Below are 20,210 nucleotides of genomic sequence, written 5' to 3'. Positions count from 1 at the left end.
ATCTGCTTTGTAAAGCTTTTAATGGTATTCCTCCCTCTGACTAACCACATCTATTTCCCAGGCCAGCCAAACTCACACTGGTCTCTCTTGTATCATTTCATATGCTCTGGGTTGCAAATAAAAAAAGAAAATCCACACAGTTCCATTGTTTATTAACTGAAGAAGTCTAGAGAGACAGAAATTTTAAGATTGATTAGTTCAGGGTCTTTGCAACATCATCTAGTACTTTGGTTTTCTCCTCTCCTCTCTAATATCCCAAGACCAAAAGCTCATCCTTGGGAGGGAGCTTGTCCTCAGAATCACACTCCTGTGCTCATGACGCCACATGCAAAATCATCCAGTGCAAGAAGAGGAGACATTTCTACCTCTTGTTCTCTTTTCAACAATAAGAAGAGCTTTTGCAGAAGTCCCCACAATGTCTCCTTCATGACTCTCTGGCCACTGTGTCACATACTCATGTCCAAACTTTGCAAGAGAAGAAGGACCACCATATCTGTATAAAGGGGCATAAATATCTGAAAAAATTTGGGCTCTTCTCACCAAGAAAAAGAGGAAGTGGCTGTAAAAAAGGCAACCATGACATTTGCGGTATCTCACCTTGTTCTCATCCCTATTCAGATCACCTTCATTCTAATGTGCCTCTGTTCTTGAGTTCAGCATCTTATGCCCTCTCTCATTTTTTCCATCTAGACAGATGCTTTCCATTCCTGAAGAGCAGAGATGTAAGAAAGAAAGATCAAACAGCCAAGGACATATAGCCAGAAGAAGGCCAAACTGGGATTAAAACCCATAACTTTCTAATGCCAGACCATGTGTATCCTTTATACCCTCTCAGACCTACCTCCTCTAGAAAAGTCCCAGCTGCCATATCATTTTCTCAATTTTATTTCAAGATGGCAATTTGATGCCATGCAATTCATTTCTTTCTCTCCCAAGTTCCTACCATGATATCCAAAGAAATAGAAAATATGGGAAAATCTGTATCAACCCTGGGAAACATGAGAAGGTGGCATGTTATGTAGATGACTGGGTTAAGGAGACGATTCATCAGCGGGCCAACACATGAAGAATACTGGATACAATTTCACAGAAGCTCCCAAAGTCAGGACACCTAGGTGGCTCAGTGGTCGAGTGTCTGCCTTTGGCTCAGGTCATGATCCTGGGGTTCTGGGATCAAGTCCTGCACCAGGCTTCCTGCAGGGAGCCTGCTTCTCCCTCTGCCTATTTCCTTGCCTCTCTCTGTGTGTCTCTCATGAATATAAATAAATAAAATATTTTTTAAAAAAAGCTCCTGAAGTCAGAGCAGCTCTAAATAGGAACAAGTAAGCTATGGGCCACATGAGAAAGAGAAAACCCAAATATTTCCAGAAGTATACAAGTACTTGTATATGGGGCAGAAAGAAACCAGTGGATATCACCATCAGGCTCAGCAAGGTTAGACAAAGGGACTGAGAAAAGCAAAGGCATTATGCTAGAAGACTGTTAACAAGGACAATCATGATTGGAAGAATTGGGTCAGGACCTACCATTTGCTACAACAAACGTGGAAGATAAAATACTTGGCCTAGCAGGTTGCTTTTCTTTTAGGGTGCCCGGAGCCAATTCCAACTTGAGGGGGGGCGGGCTTTGCTCCCACACAATACCAAGCAATTCTCAAACACCAACAGGGAGTCTGAGAACTCATTGCAACTCTGATACTACCTACCAAGAGACACCATCAGATCCCACTGGTCAAACATTCGATCCTATAAGATTGCCCCCTATCTTCCACTTCAGATGCCAGGCACAAACCCTAGGTTGTTTGACCAATCAGCTACAGATTGGAGGTTCCAGTGACCTCCTCCTTAGGTTCTGTTAATTTACTGGAACAGCTCACAGAACTAAAGGCAACACTTATGTTTACCAGTTTTTTAAAGCATAAGACAAAGGATACCATTCAACAGCCAGATGAAGAGATACATAGGGCAAAGGTCGCAAAGGACTTCTGTCCTTGAAGACCTTGGAACCCAGCTCAATAACATGTGCAAATGTTCATGCAAAACTGTCTGAAGAAAGGCCCAAAAAGCTGCCCTCTTGAGTTCTTATGGAGGCTTCATTACACAGTTATGACTGACTAAGTTATTATGCAGTGGCTGATTCAACCTCAGGCCCCTCTCCCTTCCCCAAAGGTGGAAGTGGAGGTTGGAACTGAAAACTTTCAACCCCCTGATCACATGGTTGGTTCTCCTAGTAACCAGCCCCCACCTTGGGTGGGGTCCACAAGCACTTTCATTAATAAAAAGACACCTGTTTTACCTTCATGGCTCTGAAGCATTTTCAGGAACTGGGGATAAAAACCAAACAAACCATTCAGATGACCAAATATATACTTCTTATACATCATTATGTTGCAGGTTCCCTGCCCCATGTCTGTCTCCTTTGTAAAACATTCTTCCTATTCCTCACACTAAAATGAAACCCCAATTTATCAAAGGAAAACAATAGACAATACAAGCTTTTCTTTGTGCCTTAGATTAAAACATTTTAACTGGGACACAAACATGTCAATCTCAGTAATTGTTAAGCATAGATATCAGGAAGAACAAGTAGAAAAATCTTACTGAATGGAGAGAGAGAGAGTCAAGAGATCAAAATACGAAGACCTTGTACAGATTGGGAACAAAAAAGTTTTAAGGAACTTCTTTCAAAAGTAAAGGAGAACGGGATCCCTGGGTGGCGCAGCGGTTTAGCGCCTGCCTTTGGTCCAGGGCGCGATCCTGGAGACCCGGGATCGAATCCCATGTCGGGCTCCCGGTGCATGGAGCCTACTTCTCCCTCTGCCTATGTCTCTGCCTCTCTCTCTCTTGCTCTCTCTGTGACTATCATAAATAAAAAGTAAAAAAAAAAAAAAAAAGTAAAGGAGAACAATATAAAAAAAATCTATCTTTTGGAACTATACTAACATTTGAAATGACATTTCATTTCTAAAAACAGAACCACCTAAGGTCAAGAAAGATTGCTTGCAGATGAAAAAAAATATATATATATAGTGGAGAGCTAGGTAGACTACTGCAGAGAACTAAACTAGAGGATTAGAATGAGTTTGAGAAATCTTACACAAACTCAGAGAAAATTGACAAAAAGATAAATGTCATGGGAAAATGTAGGGGACATGGAGGATAGATCTAGGAGACGACATGTCTTATCTGTTTTCTTTTTTTTTTAATTTTTATTTATTTATGATAGTCACATCAGAGAGAGAGAGAGACAGGCAGAGACACAGACAGAGGGAGAAGCAGGCTCCATGCACCAGGAGCCCGACGTGGGATTCGATCCCGGGTCTCCAGGATCGCGCCCTGGGCCAAAGGCAGGCGCTAAACTGCTGTGCCACCCAGGGATCCCTGTCTTATCTGTTAACCAGAAGTCAGGTGGCCCTCTTGTTCCTTGGGGATTGAGGTGTAATTGGTTTGGGCCTTGCTATTTCCATGACCCATGAAAGTCCAATGCAATCCCCTCAATTTCTGTTCAGTAGGGGTTTAAGTTCCCAGTATTCCTCTGGCCCCAATTTCCATATTTTGTCTCTATTTCTTGCCACATCAAACTGGACTCAATTCCTTTCCCAGCTCCACCAGAATTCCACTCAATAGTAGACTAGTACACAGTTGACCCCTGAACACGCAAGGTTTAGGGGCACCAACGTCCCTCACAGTGGAAAATCCAAATATAATTTTTGACTCCCCAAAAACTAAAGTACTAATAGCCTACTGTTGACCAGAAGGCTTACTGATAACACAGTGAATTAACACATATTTTGTATATGTGTTATATACTATATTCTTAAAATAATGCCTTTTTCCTAAATTTTTCTATTTTTCTAGGCTGTGTGGTTCATCTGTGAGTTTTTTTAAATTGCAGCAAATCTTCAAAAAAACGCCCAATATATTTATTGAAAAAAAATCCACATTTAAGTGGACTTGTGCAATTCAAATCCATGTTGTTCAAGGGTCAACTATGTTTGAGACTCATGATCATTTGCCTTTTCAGGGCTTTCCACTCCTTTTTCTTTCTCCATCCCTGTTCCTCACTCTCTTCTTGTAAATTCCCCTCATTCATTCATTCATTCATTCATTCAATATCCATTAGGCTAGCAATACAAGACAGGCAAATCCCTGACCTCATGGAACTTATATTCCAGTAGAAGATAGAGAAGACAAGTAACAAATATATAATGTCAGATAATGTATTAGCTGGCCACGGCTTCCATATTAAATTGCCACAAAATGCATAGCTTAAAACAACAGAAATTTATCCTTTCACAGTTCTGGCAGCCAGAAGTCTGAAATCAAGAAGTCAGCAAGGCCATGTTCCCTCTGGAGGCTCTAAGGAAGAATTCTTCCTGATTTCTTCTAGCTTTTGGCAGTGGTCAGCAGTCCTTCACATTCCTTGCCTCGTGGCAACATATCTACAATCTCTGCCTCCATCTTTACACGGCCTTCTTCTCTGGATGTCTCTTCCATGTTTCTGGATCACTTTTTCTGAGGACACCAGTCATTGGATTTAGGGTCTACTCTATCCAGCATGACCTCATCTTAATTTGATTACATCTGCAAAGGTCCTATTTCCAAATAAGGTCATATTCATGGATACCAGAGGTTAGGACTTTGTTATGGGCTGAATTGCACCCTCCCCCCAAATTCACATTAAAGTCCTAACCCCAAAAAAATAAAAAAATAAAAAAATAAAGTCCTAACCCCTAGTATCTCAGAATGTAACTGTATTTGGAGAAAGGGCCTTTAAAGAAGCAATTAAGTTTAAATGAAGTCACTGGAGTGGGGCCCTAATCCAATGGGACTGGTGGCCTTAAAAGAAGAGGGAATTAGGACACAGACACATGCAGAGGAATGATGGTGGGAAGAAAGGGGAAGAAGAGAGCCATCTAAAGGCCAAGGAGAAACTCTTCAGAAGAAACTAACTCTGCCTACACCTTGAGGTTGGATTTCCAGCCTTAAGAACTGTGAGGAAATAAATGTCTGTCATCCAAGCCCTGCAGTCTATGGTATTTGTTATGGCAGCCCTAGCAACTAGCATAGATCTCAGCATACCTTTTGGGAGAGCACAACTCAACCCACAACAGGTATTGTGATATGTGCTATGAAAACCAATAAAATAAAGGAGTAAGAGAGTGAGGAGTGGGTAGAGGAATTCAGTTCACCCTCATGTCTAATCCCAAACTTGCTTACTTAAAACTACCAAGGTGTGCAGCAGAACAATGAGCTCTTTATATAACTGATCTATTTTCCTTGGAAGAGGATTAGAAAAAAATAGTGAAAAGCTCTGTTAAATCACACGAACGATTAATTATTCAGCACCATCAGGCAGTGTGCCAAACTCTACTTGCATGATCTCATTTGATCCTTATAACAGTCCTGTGAGTACTGTTATTTTCTCCATTTTACAGATGGGAAAACAAAGGCTGAAAAGGGTTAAATGGTTTGCCCAAGTCCAAATAGCTAGAACCTAGATCCTCTAACCCCTAAGCCCCCTTCTCAACCACTATGGCACACCATTTCCTCTTTAGGTACAGGTTATAAATAAGGGCTTGTTATATAGAACTGCTGTGGAGTGGGCGGGTGGGGGGAGGCGATCAACAATTTCTTTCATTTGTAAGAGTTCTGTGTAACTGCATATCAGATACATGTATGGCTTACCAAAGCCCTCCCAGTTTTCTGTTTTCAAATATGAAAGGAATTAATGAAAGCGCTTAGTGTACCTCTTATACTAAAAACGAATTTCTTATAGCCATGGAGAAAGACCCAATGAGCCATGTAGTCTCAAAGGCGAAGTCAGGGCTCCTCCAAAGCCAAGCTCTTTTTCAGACACTTTGCCCTCCTATGACAAAGTGATGGCAGACACAAGTCCTCACCATATACTACACTCCCTGCAGCGCTACCAATGGAGGCAGCTAGCTTCATAGAAAGGATTTCAATTATCAACCCCCTGTCCCCCCAAAACACATTGATTAGGCAGTCTAGAATGAAAGAGAAACCCTCAAAATGCCATTCACCTCAAGGATTTGCAGCCAATCACATTACTGGGCTGCTGAGGACTGGCGCAGAGCAGGCAACACTAAACTCCCCAGTTTGGCAGGGGCTCCCCAGGGAAACGCCAAGCTGCTCTCCTAAACGAAGACAGTCACTCCAGAGACAACCCAAAAGAGAAATCCTAGACCAAAGACCTGGAAAATGCACCCACCGCCATGAAGAGCAAGAGTGATAACTAAAATAAAGGGAAAGGAAAACTGAGGCAGAGGAGCTCCTGCCGTGAGTGATGGAGCACCAGTCACACTTTCTAACTGGAGACCAGGAGGAGCGATCTCCATTCCCAACCCTGCCCACTGGGTAACATTTATAGCTATTACTTTCTTGCTGTTTGGAGCAAGCCTTTATAGATGTCTTGAGAATCCATCCAATCTAGAAAAGGGCCTGTTGTTTTGGCTTTCTTACCGCTAAGCTATTGATATTTTAGGAGAATAATTGAACTTCCCGGTACGAACTTGTTTTCTCCATGAACTAGTATCCCCTGAAGATAAGTGAGTTTGCCGGGCATACACGAGAGGAACTGTAAATCCAGTGCCGAAATGGCATTTGTGCTTATCAGCCTTTGAAGGAGGAGGAGGCAGCCTAGCTCTAAAGCATTTCCTTTGGTTTAAATTTGTCCTGGCCTCATCTTACACACACACACACACACACACACACACACACACACGCACGCACATGCACGCACACATGCACATCTTGCAATTTGGCATTTTTTAAGAACGAGGACAAAAAAGCAGATTTATTTTTGAAAACTAACAAGTGCTATTTCTCCAAGAGAACTGCCATGATCTGTTTGCCTGCACTGAAAAGTTGCTTTCATCCCACACAGTCCAGCTGTTATTCGCAGGTTGCTGAAATAATGAGCAATATTAAATAAGAGAGTTGATATCAACCACCAACACTCACAACCACATTTGGTCCCGTGCAAATAGAAGCCTTGTCCAGAAAGGCGGTGCCCTCAGCCGTGAGCGCCTCCAACAGCTCCCGTCCAGCACTATCACACCATCAGGGGGCAGCATGGGTCTGTGTCCCCCACCCCACTACCCCCGGCCCTTAACCCCAGTAGAGAAGAGTCTTAATCTCACATCTCCCTGATGGTTTCCCTCCTGCTTCTGCTGCCAAGGGGCCAGTACCTGAGTTCACAAAATAGCACTTCGTACAGACTCTTTCACCTGGACAGGTGCCACCCTCCTTCTAGCCCTGTGATCAGTTCTCTCATCATAGTCAATTTTCCACGTTCATTCTGAAACTGAATCTTGTGTGCCTATTCTGAGACAGGCCATGTACTATAGGTTAGAGCTAACCATGTTATCATTGCCCCTAATCGTGTGGGCCCTCAACCTCGGAGAGCTGACTTCAGAGTAGGAGAGGTGACCAGTCAGACAAGCAACTGCACCCACATGGACTGTGGGAAACAAGGTAAGGGTGGCCCTGGAAGCACACATCCAGAACAGCTAACCTCTTCTACCTAACCACAGCAGAGGTTTGTCAGAGGAAAGGCATCCAAACTGAGACCCGGAGGATGAGGACAAGTCATTAGACAAAGGCGCCAGAAGCATGCCTCGCAGGGGTGATGACACAGGTGAACGTGCAGGGAAAAAGGAGTTCCAGTATGGAGCAGTGGCTGAAAATTCAGTATTCCGAACATGGAGTGAAAAGGATTTGGGCCTTAACACACTTCCTTCAACAGCTTATTCTCCTAGTCACCATAGCATCTGTCCCCTCAAACTTCAGAGTGGCCCCCAATGCAACACTCATTACCTCTCCCTCAACTTGCAGAACATGATATCAATACCCGCTGTTTTACAGATGACATAGAGGACACCAGGCAGGAACTCCCTCAACTTTCTGGCCAAACATGGAAACCTATGGACATCCGTGCCCATTCTGAGCATTTTCCTCAACCTGACCCTTTACTGTAGGACTGAGGCCTGCCTTCCATATAAGGCCAATCCCTTGATGCTTTGGATCCCATTTTCCTCTGCCACCCACCCCTGAAACTTACTTCTCAATTCTTCCCTCTTCCTCTGATATATCCAATCCCCTTCCTCAAAAAGACAATTCCCATAAGTCTCCAACATGCTCAAATTTCTCCCATTTAAAAAAAAAAAAACCTCCTTCTAACCCATATCCTCCGAGTAAATAGAGCCCTATCTTCATCTTCTGCTTCAGAGCAAAACTTCCCCCAGGAGTCGTCTGTACATGTGACATCCATCTGTTCACTTCCTGCTCCTTCTCCAATTCATTCTAATCTGGCTCCTGCTCCTACTCCTACTAAAGGCACTAGTGACATCCACGTTGCTAAACTCAAAGGGAACATTTTTCAGTCTTCAGCTTCTTTGATATCTCAAGAACATGAGACACTGTGATCCAATCAACTTTTAATACTCTGTCAATGGCTTCTACGATGCATACCCTTCTCCTGTTTTCTTCTTAGATCTCTGTTGGTTCCTTCTAAATCTCCTTTTCGTAGTTTATCCTCTACTAAGCCATTAAACATCTGGATTCTTCCAGATGTGGTATTGGGCCCTCTTTTATTCTCAGTTCTCTCGGTGTAAAATCATAGCTGTGATTTTGATTACCACCTTTATACAAATAGTTCATAGATTTCAATCTCTGGTCCAAAGCCACTGCAGGTTCCAAGCTGTGTATCCATACGTCTGCCTACCTGACATTTGGCCTAGCTGTCTCAAGGGCACCTCAAGCTCTACATGTCCAAAACTGAACTCAGCACCTCCCGTGCCCTTCCTTCCACACACAAATGTGGTCCTCTTCAAGTATTTCCTACCTCAGCAAATGGTACCACCACCATCCATTTTCTCAAGCCAGAATTATGGCATCATCTTTTACACTTCCCTTTCAATTCCCTGCTTTAAACTTTTTACTGAATCCAATTAATTTTGCCTCTTACATGTCTCTTGAAACCATACTTTTCTCATCAATTCAGCTGCTACCTTCCTAATCCAAGCTATCACCATCTGTTAACTAGACTATTAGAGTGATCTACGCATTAACCCCACTACATCCCCTCTTAGCTTGCTCCAGAGAATCATCTTTTCAAAACACAAATCAGGACTTGTAGTGTGAGCCAAGTTGAAATAAGCCTATCATAGTCTCTCTCCCCCAACAATGACAACTAAATACTTTCAATATAAAAGGCAACCTCCTGAGAGCTCTGCAAAGTAAACAACAGCAAGAAAATTAGGGAAAGAAGTCCAAATTTTAAAAATCAACCCATATGGTAATGACTTTCCACTTATTTCCCCCTCTTATCTCCCTCAGCTTTGACACCAGTTACAAAACCATGCAGCGGATCCTTCAGCCAAACCTCTAAGAGAAATTCCATATTCCTGATCAGAGAACCAGGGAAAGGGTGTTTGCAAGTGGAAGAGTAGAGAAGAACTCTTGGGGTTTTTTCCTTCTTTCTCTCCTTGCCTTTCTCTGTGGAGGACCTCAGTCATGGACCTATGCATCAGCACGATAGCCAAAACTCCAAGAGAATGTTTCTCGACAAAAGAATCTTAAAAAAAGAAATCTATGGTGTGCATCCTGTGGAAAAATTCTTGGTTTCTCTGCCCCCTCCTCCTCTCTCTCTAAGGCAGCAGCACAGGAAATTAAAACTTGAAGAAAAATGCTGTCTTTCTGGCCAAATGGCCATAATGAGGGGCGTCTGAGATCCATAGGGTATGGGAAGAATCCTGGTAAGGAGAGATGCTTTCCCTTAACTTTGGAAAGGGGATCCTTTGTGTACAAATTCCTCCTCTGTACCTGTGTGGGACTGACCCAAAGCAGCTAAGATGTAGAGGACCTGAACAACATTATCAACCAACTTGACCTAATTAACATTTATAAAGCACTCCACCCCAAAACAGCAGACACTATAGTACACCTCTCAGAAACACTCCTTGACATTTGGTCTAGACAATGATTTTTCAGATGTGACATCAAAAGCAAAAATAAACAAATAAGATGACATCAAACAAGAAAGCTTCTGCAAAGCAGTAACAGTCAACAAAAGAAGGAGGCAACCTACAAAGGGGGAGAAAATATTTATAAAACCATGTATCGGATGGGGGTTAAAATCCAAAATACATAAGGAACTCCTACAGCTCCATAGCAAAAAGATAGAACCTGATTTTAAAAATAGGCAGAGGACCTGAATAGACATCTTTCTAAGGAAGACAGACAAATAGCCAACAACACATAAAAAGATGCTCAATATCACTAGTCATTACAGAAATGCAAGGCAAAACCACGAGTTATCACCTCACACCAATTAGGAAAGTTATGACCAAAAAGATAAGCCTTAACACATGCTCATGAGGATGTGAGTAAAAGGGAACACTTGTGAACTGTTGATGGGAATGGAAATTGGTGTAACCACTGTGTAAAACAGTATGGAGAGTCCTCAAAAAATTAAAGATAGAACTGCCATATGATCCAACATCCCACTTCTGGGTATATTATCTGAAGGAAATTAAATCACTGACTCAAAGAGATATTTGTACCCCTATGTTCACTGCAGTATTAATATTCAAAAAAGAGCCAAGACATGGAAACAACCTAAGTTTCCATGGATGGATGAGTGGATAAAGAAAATGTGGTCTGGGGCAGCCCAGGTGGCACAGTGGTTTAGCGCTGCCTTCAGCCCAGGGCGTGATCCTGGAGACCCGGGATCGAGTCCCGCGTCTGGCTCCCTGCATGGAGCCTGCTTCTCCCTCTGCCTGTGTCTCTGCCTCTCTCTCGATCTCCTCTCTGTGTATTCTCATGAATAAATAAATAAAATCTTAAAAAAAAGAAAATGTGGTCTGTATATGCAATAAAAAATATTCATCCATAAAAAGAAGGAAATCCTACCATTTACGACAACATGAACGGACCCTGGGGGCATTATGCTAAGTGAAATAAGTCAGACACAGGAAGACCTATACTGTATACCTCCACTTCCATGTGGAATCTAAAAACAAAGCTGAACTCAGGGACACCTGGGTGGCTCAGCAGTTGAGTGTCTGCCTTCGACTGAGGGCAGACTGATCTGGGGTCTGGGGATCGAGTCCCACATCAGGCTCCCTGCGAGGAGCCTGCTTCTCCCTCTGCCTGTGTCTCAGCCTCTATCTCTCTGTGTCTCTCATGAGTAAATAAATAAAATCTTTAAAAAAAATAAAAAGAATTTAAAAAGCTGAACTCAAGAGCAGAGAGTACACCGGTGGTTGCCAGGGGCTGGGAAATAGGGAGATGTTGGTCAAAGGAAACAAACTTCCAGTTTCAACATAAATAACTTCTGGGGACCTAATATACAACATGGTGACTACTATTAACAATAAAATATTATATGATTGGAAGTTGCTGAGACAGTAGATCTTAAATTTTTCCATTATAAAAAAAAATAGCAGTTATGTGAAGTGATGGATGCATTAACTAACCTTATTGAGGTCATGATTTTGCAATATATACATATACCAAGTCATCAGCATGTACCATGTACACCTTACATTTGTAGGTGTTATGTGTCAATTATAACTCAATAAAGCTGGGGGGGTGGCGGGGGGGGGGGTAAGCAATGACTAAAACAAAACACCTGAAAATATTCAAGTGCTGATAAGGATGCAAGGCAACTGAAACTCACACACTGCTGGTGAGAATGCAAAATGGCACAAGCACTCTGAAAGGCAGTTTGGCAGCTTCGAATAAACAGATGCTTACCATAACTTTTCTAGGTAGAAAGCAGGAGTCGGGGTGAGTGAGGCTTGGAAAAACACACAACCTTGCACTGGTCAAAGAGGCCAGAAAGTTTAGGATGTTTATGGAGGCTTCGAAGCTGCTGAGTGTAGACGAACAAGTGTAAACAGGTGTAAACAGAAGGGAATAAGAGACCACGTGAAGACCACATTCCACACATATAGGAAAGTGAAGGAATTTACAGTTAAAGAGGCAATGTCTCAGGGATCAAAAATCAAGACCTTGAGTTGACTGGATCTTACGATGGAAAGATCCAAGGTGTATCTGGCTTTAATTCCAATGCCCAAAGAGATAATGTGTTTTGCTATAAATTGTGAAGGCTTCAAGTTGCTGAGCAGGACATTTTATTAGAATTGGTGTGATTAGTTCTGCATATAATTACAAATTATAATCTCTTTGGCAGTCTTTATCCCATTTCTTGCCTACTCTATTTCTATTTTGTGTAGGGAAGTGATCCCAAATATTTATTGCAGACTCATCATTAAATAATATAGTATCTTCAGTAGGTTGAAGTTAATTTAATTTACTTATAATAAACATATGTGTAGAACTGAAAATGTCATATACATCATGGCTTTCTCCAAAAGAGAAATTATTTTAAAAGGGATAAACATTGTAAAAGCAATATTTTGAAGTAATTTTTATGTCATTTCTTAATGGTACCAAAAACTTGTTTCTCTCTCCAAAATATTATCATACTATAACTGTTCTGGGAAAAGCGATATGATTGAATATGCTTCATCTTTTTAAGTCTTAGTTTAACACCCTCTAATGTAGCAATATGAAGTTCTGATTCTAAGTTCAGTTTATTATAATTCTTAGTTTTAATAGCCAAACTTTAAAGACATATCATACATATATGTACTTAGAAATGAAAGAAATGCATCATTGCCCATGCTTACCAAATCATTATACTTGCTTTCTATTCCCAATAACCAATTATATACAATGGCTTCAGGGGCAAATAGACCAGTAAATTTCTACCTTCCTTAATGATATTCACTTATTCTTGCAAACTATTCAGGATGTGCCAAATCTTTATATCTTTCGCAAACTATTATTATAAGTCCCACCAAAATTCTCTTCTGAAAAAATTTTGAAGGTGTTGAAAAATTCTGTCCCCAATGTGTGTGTGCGTGTATGTGTGTGAAATTACTTTTCAGTGACAAAAATCTCAATGAGGAAGGAAACATTCCCAAATGCACTCTCCATTACACAAATGTGTTTTTTAAAAAGCAGTTACTTTCTCACATAGTGTTCAGACGATGATGTTATTGGCTTTATTTAAATTTTAGTAGTTAACATACAGTGCAATATTGGTTTCTGAAGTAAATTCGGTGATTCATCACCTACATACAATACCCATTGCTCATCACAACAAGTACTCTCTTTAATTCCCATCACCCAGGGCGCCGGGGTGGTTCAGTTGGTTAAGCATCGGACTTTTGATTTCAGCTCAGGTCATGATCTCAGGATCCTGGAATCAAGTTCCACATCAAGCTCCATGCTCAGCAGGGAGTCTGCTTGAGGATTTTTCTCTCTCTCTCCCTCTGCTGCTCTCTCTCTCTCTCTAAAAATGAATATTAAATCTTTAAAAAACTAAAGATTCGTTTTAAAAATACCCAACTCCTATCAAGCCCATTCCCCACCCACATCCTTCCCATCAACCCTCAATTTGTTCTCTATTGTTAAGAGTCTCTTAGGGCTTGTTACCCGCTCTCCTTTATATCTTTTCCCCCTTCCCATATGTTCATCTGTTTTCTTTCTTAAATTTCTCATATGAGTAAGGTCATATGGTATTTGTCTTTCTCTGACTGACTTACTTCACTTAGCATAATACCCTCTAGCTCCATCCATGTTGTTGCAAATGGCAAGATTTCATTGTTTTTGATGGCTTAGTAATATTCCATTATGTATATTTATATGCTGCATATAAATGTGTGTGTGTGTATATATATATATATACACCCCACATCTTCTTTATCCATTCATCAGTTGATGGACATTTGGGCTTTCTCCATAGTTTGGCTATTATTGATAATGCTGTTATAAACATCGGGGTTCATGTACCCGTTCAAATCTATATTTTTGCATCCTTTGGGTAACAAACCATTGACTTTATATTGAAGATATAGGGTGTGTGTGTGTGTGTGTGTGTGAATGGGTGCATGCACTTAAATAGTAGGAAGTAGTCTACTGTCAGATCTAATTAGGAATCATTGTTCACACTCTACAATGAGGCTAAGGAAGAAGTCACACAAAAAATAAGAGTCAACTCTGCCATTTTCTTATGGTTTGCTTAGTCTTGCCTTCAGAGTAGTCTCTTAATCCTCAGTTTCTTAGTAAAATTTCTTCTAATCTACTGGTCCATTTGGAGGCCAACAGACAAGCTAATATATAATATGGTTAACATATAATCTATAATTCCCTGAACAAGACACAAATCAAGTGAAATCCATGAAAGACTCAAACAACAAATGAGTGAGTCACCATCAAGCCCCTTTGGGATTCTCCCTTCCTCCTGGATCCCCTTAGCCAAACAGAACTCAGAATCGTCCCATATGTGAACTGATTGGAGGCAGCTATGTCAACTTGTATACTGAATAATAACAAAGTCTAATTTCTTTCTTATATAAAAAGCAAGCAGGATTAGAAACTAAATGTTCATTCCACACCACACTTTGTGGTACCCACATTCCATTATGGAGAAATTCATGAAATATATCATAGCAAAGCCATTTAAAGGAACACTTTACAGTCAATAAAATAATGTGATAGAAAAAGAATTCAAAATGGGAAAACAATATACCATTAGAATGAAAAGCAGTTTACAACAGTATTTTGCATAGTGGTGGGACCGAAGAAATATGCTTATATATGGGTGAATACAGATAAAGAAAAGTTACTAGAAGCATATACACCAAAACATTAATTTCTCCATCCCTGCATGTTTTCTTTTTTCATATTTTCCAAAATGTCTGTAATCATATTGTAATCAAAGGAAGACATATTACATTTTTTTACTAAAAAGGATGTCTTAACTTGTTATTTCATAAACAAGACTGTTATGAAATATGATGACTGTACCATGTTCATTCCATTCATTTGTCAAAAGAGTGATAGCCCACTCAGTACCACGCACTGCTTAAGACCACAGGGAACACAATGATGAACAGGAACAGACTCTGTTCCTGTCCTCATGAAGCATAGACAGACAATAATCAATAGATGAAAAACACAGCAACAGTAAGAACTAGGAACAGAGAGGATATAGCACTATAAAACTCCAAAAGGGGACACCTCACCTAGAACAGAGGAAAAAGAAGATGTTGCAAGTATGGGTAGATGTCCAGACCTCTTATTTAAAACATTTTAAATGAGGGGCACCTGGCTGGCTCAGTTAAGCCTCTGACTCTTGATCTTTCAGCTGAGGTGATGACCTTGGGGTCGTAAGATCAAGCTCCACATCAGGCTCCACACTGGGCATATTTTCCACTTAAGATTCTCTCCCTCTCCCTTTGCCCCTCCCTTTTGTTCATGCCTGCAGGCTTGCATGTTCCCTGTCTCTGTCTCTCTCCCTCTCAAATAAAGAATTAATTAATAGACATTTTAAATGGAAATGCTGTAATTTTTCATGAAAAAACAAACTGTAATAATCTGTGGGCTATATGTGGATTTCTATTAGTCATGTCTCTAGTCCCTTCTATTAGGATGAATAATAAACAACTGCTTGAACTTCTCAAAGTGTCAGATAATGATCAATCTGATCATGGAGCCCTTTGGCAAAATCAAATTATTTTAAAACAATAATTTTTTACACCCTCTCGTGGCCTTTCCAAAGGTAAAAATCAAAAGTAAACTTTTAATCTAACCATAAGAAATTATGAGAAGACAGAAATTCTAACAGAAGTAGAAATTCTAGTGAGCCAATCCTTAGAGAGATGGGTCCCCTTTACTGTGTTTCCTTGGTTACCACTAGAAATTGGTGAAAGATATTTGGGAACAGTCAGATTTAATGTGAAAGATGTGACAAGACAAGATGGAACTGACTTCAGATAGAGTTAGACAGACACTGTCAATTTCATGGTCCTGCCTTTCCCAATTTCTACATTTCACAAATGCGCAAATAACTTAAAAGAGACATGCATAAAAATTTGGCTTCTATATGGCACTCTCAAAAAATGCTAGACAACTATAAATTAATACAGATTATCACCTCATCTAGTTTTCTAATATTGCTCTCCTAAAGCATTTTAGAGGGTCAGTGATTTCTCAATTCCTTAAATCATTCCTGCCAACATTGTCACATGCAATAAATTGCTGGAAGCCTAAATCTGCCATGTTCCTTTCCTTGATGAAAATGTAAATCTTTCCAAACATATTGATTTTATCGCTGTAAAAGCAGAGCATACTGTCTAGTATTTTGCAAGGCTCTAAGTCACACTGTATGATGGGAATTTTAAAGAGAGATGCCACCACTTTGCCCATCGTTATCATTCCTCCCTTAGGAAGAAGTGAAATGGTCCTGGGCAGTGCACCAGATCACACCTGTTATACACACCAAAGCTCCTGGTCATTCTTTTAAGAAGACTTCGTGATTAGAAGCCCATGTGACAGACAGCACTATGACACTGTGGACGACTGAGTTGCTGAATTTGGGGGCAGAAATGAATGTTGATTAGTGTCTGTTTCCTCTTTGGGTGAAAAAAGATGAGGCTAAGGCAATTTTTTTTCCTGCCTTTCCCAGAAAGATGAGATAAAAGGCAGAGTGTCATAGTTAACAACTCTCTCAGCTCCATTACTGCTAGCCTAGCATCTGAGAGAGGTAAATGATTTCACTGATTAGAAAATGAATCTTGAAAATGCAAGAGCTGCACAGAATACTGGTCCAGAATTGTACAGGTATTTGAATGAATGCTAGAGAATAAACTCATTTAAATTTACCAACTACGAAAATGTACTATTAAAGATGCGCATTTTGGTCCAATGATCGTCATGGATAATATCATTAAGTACTCTCTCATGGTACTAAATTCAAGAAGAGTTAGGACATTTAAAAATGCATTATTACAAATTAGAAATCTAGCTCAATCCATAGAGGCAGATATGCCTTCTTTCTACAAATGAGCCCCTTTTGCAGATAGAGGAAGTCCTATCTCAATAGTGTAACAAAGAAGCTGTAAGAGCAAAGTGTTGATAGTGATGCTCATACTGACATTTCTATAATATATTGGAGGTGATAATATGAGGAATTAGTTGCTTCCTGGGTAGAAGGTAGACATTTGGAGAAGTTTATTAACTTGTTCTGGCTACTAGTGTATCATTTAGTAAATTGTATCTCCGGGGCATTAAATAGCATCATCATGGTCAGGAACAAAGTTAGGAAAATGGGAAATGCATTATCTGCTGTGCTGAGTAGTTCATTCACCCCATGAAATCTGGCCCAATGATTATTGAATCCAAGATACTGAGAATGTCTAATCTGGTACACAAAATGTGTGCAGTATATACCTTTGTCTTCGGTGCACCAAGACAAATACTGCACAAGGTTAAGACATTTCTACATATAACACCTAGGAAGGGCATTAGGTCACAGAGGCTGAACAAGAGATGGTTAGAACTAATGAATTTTGTTTTCACCCTCCTCTCTATCAATTGTTCCTTTTGTCTTCCTACTCCTTTGTGAAGGCAGCTGTAAGATGACTTCCTCAGGATTCCTTCCTCATTCAGGGAGGATGTAGCTCCACAGGCTGAACCAGGTATAAACATCACCCAACAGACAATGGCCACAAAACAAAGTCAGTGGACACTTGTGCTGCTTGCTTCATTAAAGTTATGTATCCACTGAGACGTGCCAAACCAGAGTCATTTCATGGTTTATCAGTCAAATAATATCAAAGAAAGATAAAATATAGCTCAGGTGAATAAAAAAGAAGATAAAAAGGAGTAAGATCACAAATACATCACAAATACAAAACATATATATATATATATATATATATATATATATATATATATATATATATATTTGTGACGGTCTTGATGCTGGAGTTATATGGGTGGCCAAGGCTCGGAATTCAGATAAGAAAACCAAGGCTAGCCATGGAGTTGTAAGGTCAGAGTTCTACTACAAGAAGGGGTCTCAAGGAGTTTTTTTTTTTTAAGATTTTATTTATTTACTTAAGAGAGAAAGAGAAAGAGAGAGTGCACACATGCACACACGAGGTGCGGGGTGGAGGGAGAGGGAGAAGCAGGCTCCCTGCCAACGCGGGGCTAGATCCCAGGATCCTGGGATCATGACTTAAGCCAAAGGCAGACACTTAACTGTCTGAGCCATCCAGGTGCCCCAGAAGTTTCTCTTTCAATCCCTTTATTTATCAAACAAAGAAGCTGAGGCCCAGAGGCTCAGACTTTGAATCTATTCAGTCACATGGATCACTACTTACAGTGATAGGACTAGAAGCGTATATTAGCTCTGTCTTTTCCTATTTAGCATTAAACAATGGCAGTGAAATGCATACATGGAGGAAATTGGTTTCCGGTCCTAGAGAAGCTGAGTTGTCCTCCTCACAGAGTTTGAAGACCTTGTACTCTTTCAAGGACACTATACCATACTTAAAAAAGCCAAAAAAAAAAAAGTGCATAACACATCTCGACTTAGACATAATCTTTAAAACACAATTCCAGTGTATTAGTAAATTCTCTGAAATGCAAACTCATATGCTGTGTGAGACAATGCAATTTTATAACTCTGTTGCTATACTGTGTATTTAGCTCAGAAAAACAAACAAAATAATACTATTCTGTGAACAGAGCCACCAGATTGTATTATTTAATACTCTTGATAGATGACAGTCATTTTTGCAAGTGGCATCTGGCCAAGATTGCAGGTATCCAAGAGTGTCTCAACTGTGCTCAATCATTGCATCTCCCTCCATTAAAAAACTGTATTGAGATTTCTAGAACCCACAGCAATCAATCTGCTTGATTAATGAAATTTTTTTAAAGCTTTTGTTTTCCTGGCACTGGCTCTCAAAAAAATTAGATGCTCATTTCCTCCTCCATTTGTGGTTGCTAGGAAAGAGAGATTTGGTGATAAATATTTATTATCTTCCCATTCCTGTCTCCCTTATGGTGGGGTTATTGCTTTTTTCAGTTCCAGAGCTAAGGAAAATGTCTGCCATGTCATTAATAATAAACAAAGCTGTAGTGTGTGTGTAATAATGAATTAAGCTCATCCCAGCCCATCTGTGCATCACCATTCACCAGTACCTTGTCAAACGAAGGTTCTGCAGAATCCACAGGTCCTTGGTCTTCTCATTATGGAAGTAATCTGTGGGAAGAGGCAAGTTAAGTTGTAAAATATTATTATATAAAGTGAGCAACCTCTGCTCCCAAAGAATATCTGGCAGTGAAGCAAAATTCTAGCTAGGATTGCTCCAAGGTTGAGAGGGGAAAAAGGGAAAAACCAAGGCTCATTTGATAATGGAGAATCAACAGAGCAGCCTCCCTATGGAAATCAAGCAGCTGGAGAGGGGCAAGGATCAGTCTGAACTTGTTCACTTTTTCCATTTCTTGGCCAATTTAGAACAGTTTCCTCAATGCACTGGTGAGCCTTTTCCAAATTGTTTCGTAAAAATTTCACTAACAACATTCCCATACTTTCCCCTCATTAATCATTCTCTAGTAAACAGCACTGTATTTACTCTTCTCTACCTCTATTCTCTTCTAGAAAAAGGCTTCCACACTTCCTTGACCTATTGCTAACATAAAGGATCCCCACAAACCGTGCTTCTCAGACTTTAATGAGCATATGAACTGCAGAGGGATCTTGTTAAAATGCAGATTCAGATTCAGTAGGTCTGAGTAGGACCTGATACTGTGCCTTTCTAACAAGCTCTCGACTGATGCCAGCGCTGCTGTCTGCAGACCTCCCTTCAAAAAGTAAGACTCTCAACAATCCATCTCTCCCTTTAGCACTTCCAAGAGTCAAGCAAGGACAATAAATTAAGAAGCCCGCATAAACAAAGACAGCATTTTAAAATACATTATATATTTTTAAATAGATGAATTTGATGTTTTCATCCAGAATTGCCTCTCCACATGTTGTTTCTCTAAATTATAACACTCCCTGACTGGACACACAGATAAGTCCTACAAACAAATCGAGTAAATAACATGCTCTTGCTATAAAAGGATTTGTCTCCTGTTTTTTGTCAGTACGCCTTCTCACCTGGATGGTAAACTCCCAATACCGCAAGCAACATCCACTAGTCTATCTTCACAGCCCCTCCCTTAGCATGCTGTCAAATGCAATGCAACTAATGTTACTGAAGACCTTTTACACAATCAGCACCGGACTGAGAACTGGATATGTTGAAAGGAAGCAGAAAA

General features: G+C 40.3%; 1 long non-coding RNA gene across 1 annotated transcript in view; it reads right to left on the bottom strand.

Annotated features, from left to right (window-relative positions):
- Positions 1–19,254, bottom strand: part of LOC112655692 (uncharacterized) — a 57,012-nt gene extending 37,758 nt beyond the window's left edge. Inside the window, exon 1 of the long non-coding RNA XR_003133840.3 lies at positions 19,089–19,254. This is a non-coding gene — a long non-coding RNA (uncharacterized LOC112655692). The remainder of the gene's footprint in view (positions 1–19,088) is intronic.
- Positions 19,255–20,210: the final 956 nt, after the last annotated feature.

This window comes from Canis lupus, chromosome X (genome assembly GCF_003254725.2).
Source record: "Canis lupus dingo isolate Sandy chromosome X, ASM325472v2, whole genome shotgun sequence".
Lineage (NCBI taxonomy): Eukaryota > Metazoa > Chordata > Mammalia > Carnivora > Canidae > Canis > Canis lupus.
The sequence above is the reverse complement of the archived record's forward strand: the minus strand, read 5'-3'. Positions and strand labels throughout refer to the sequence as shown.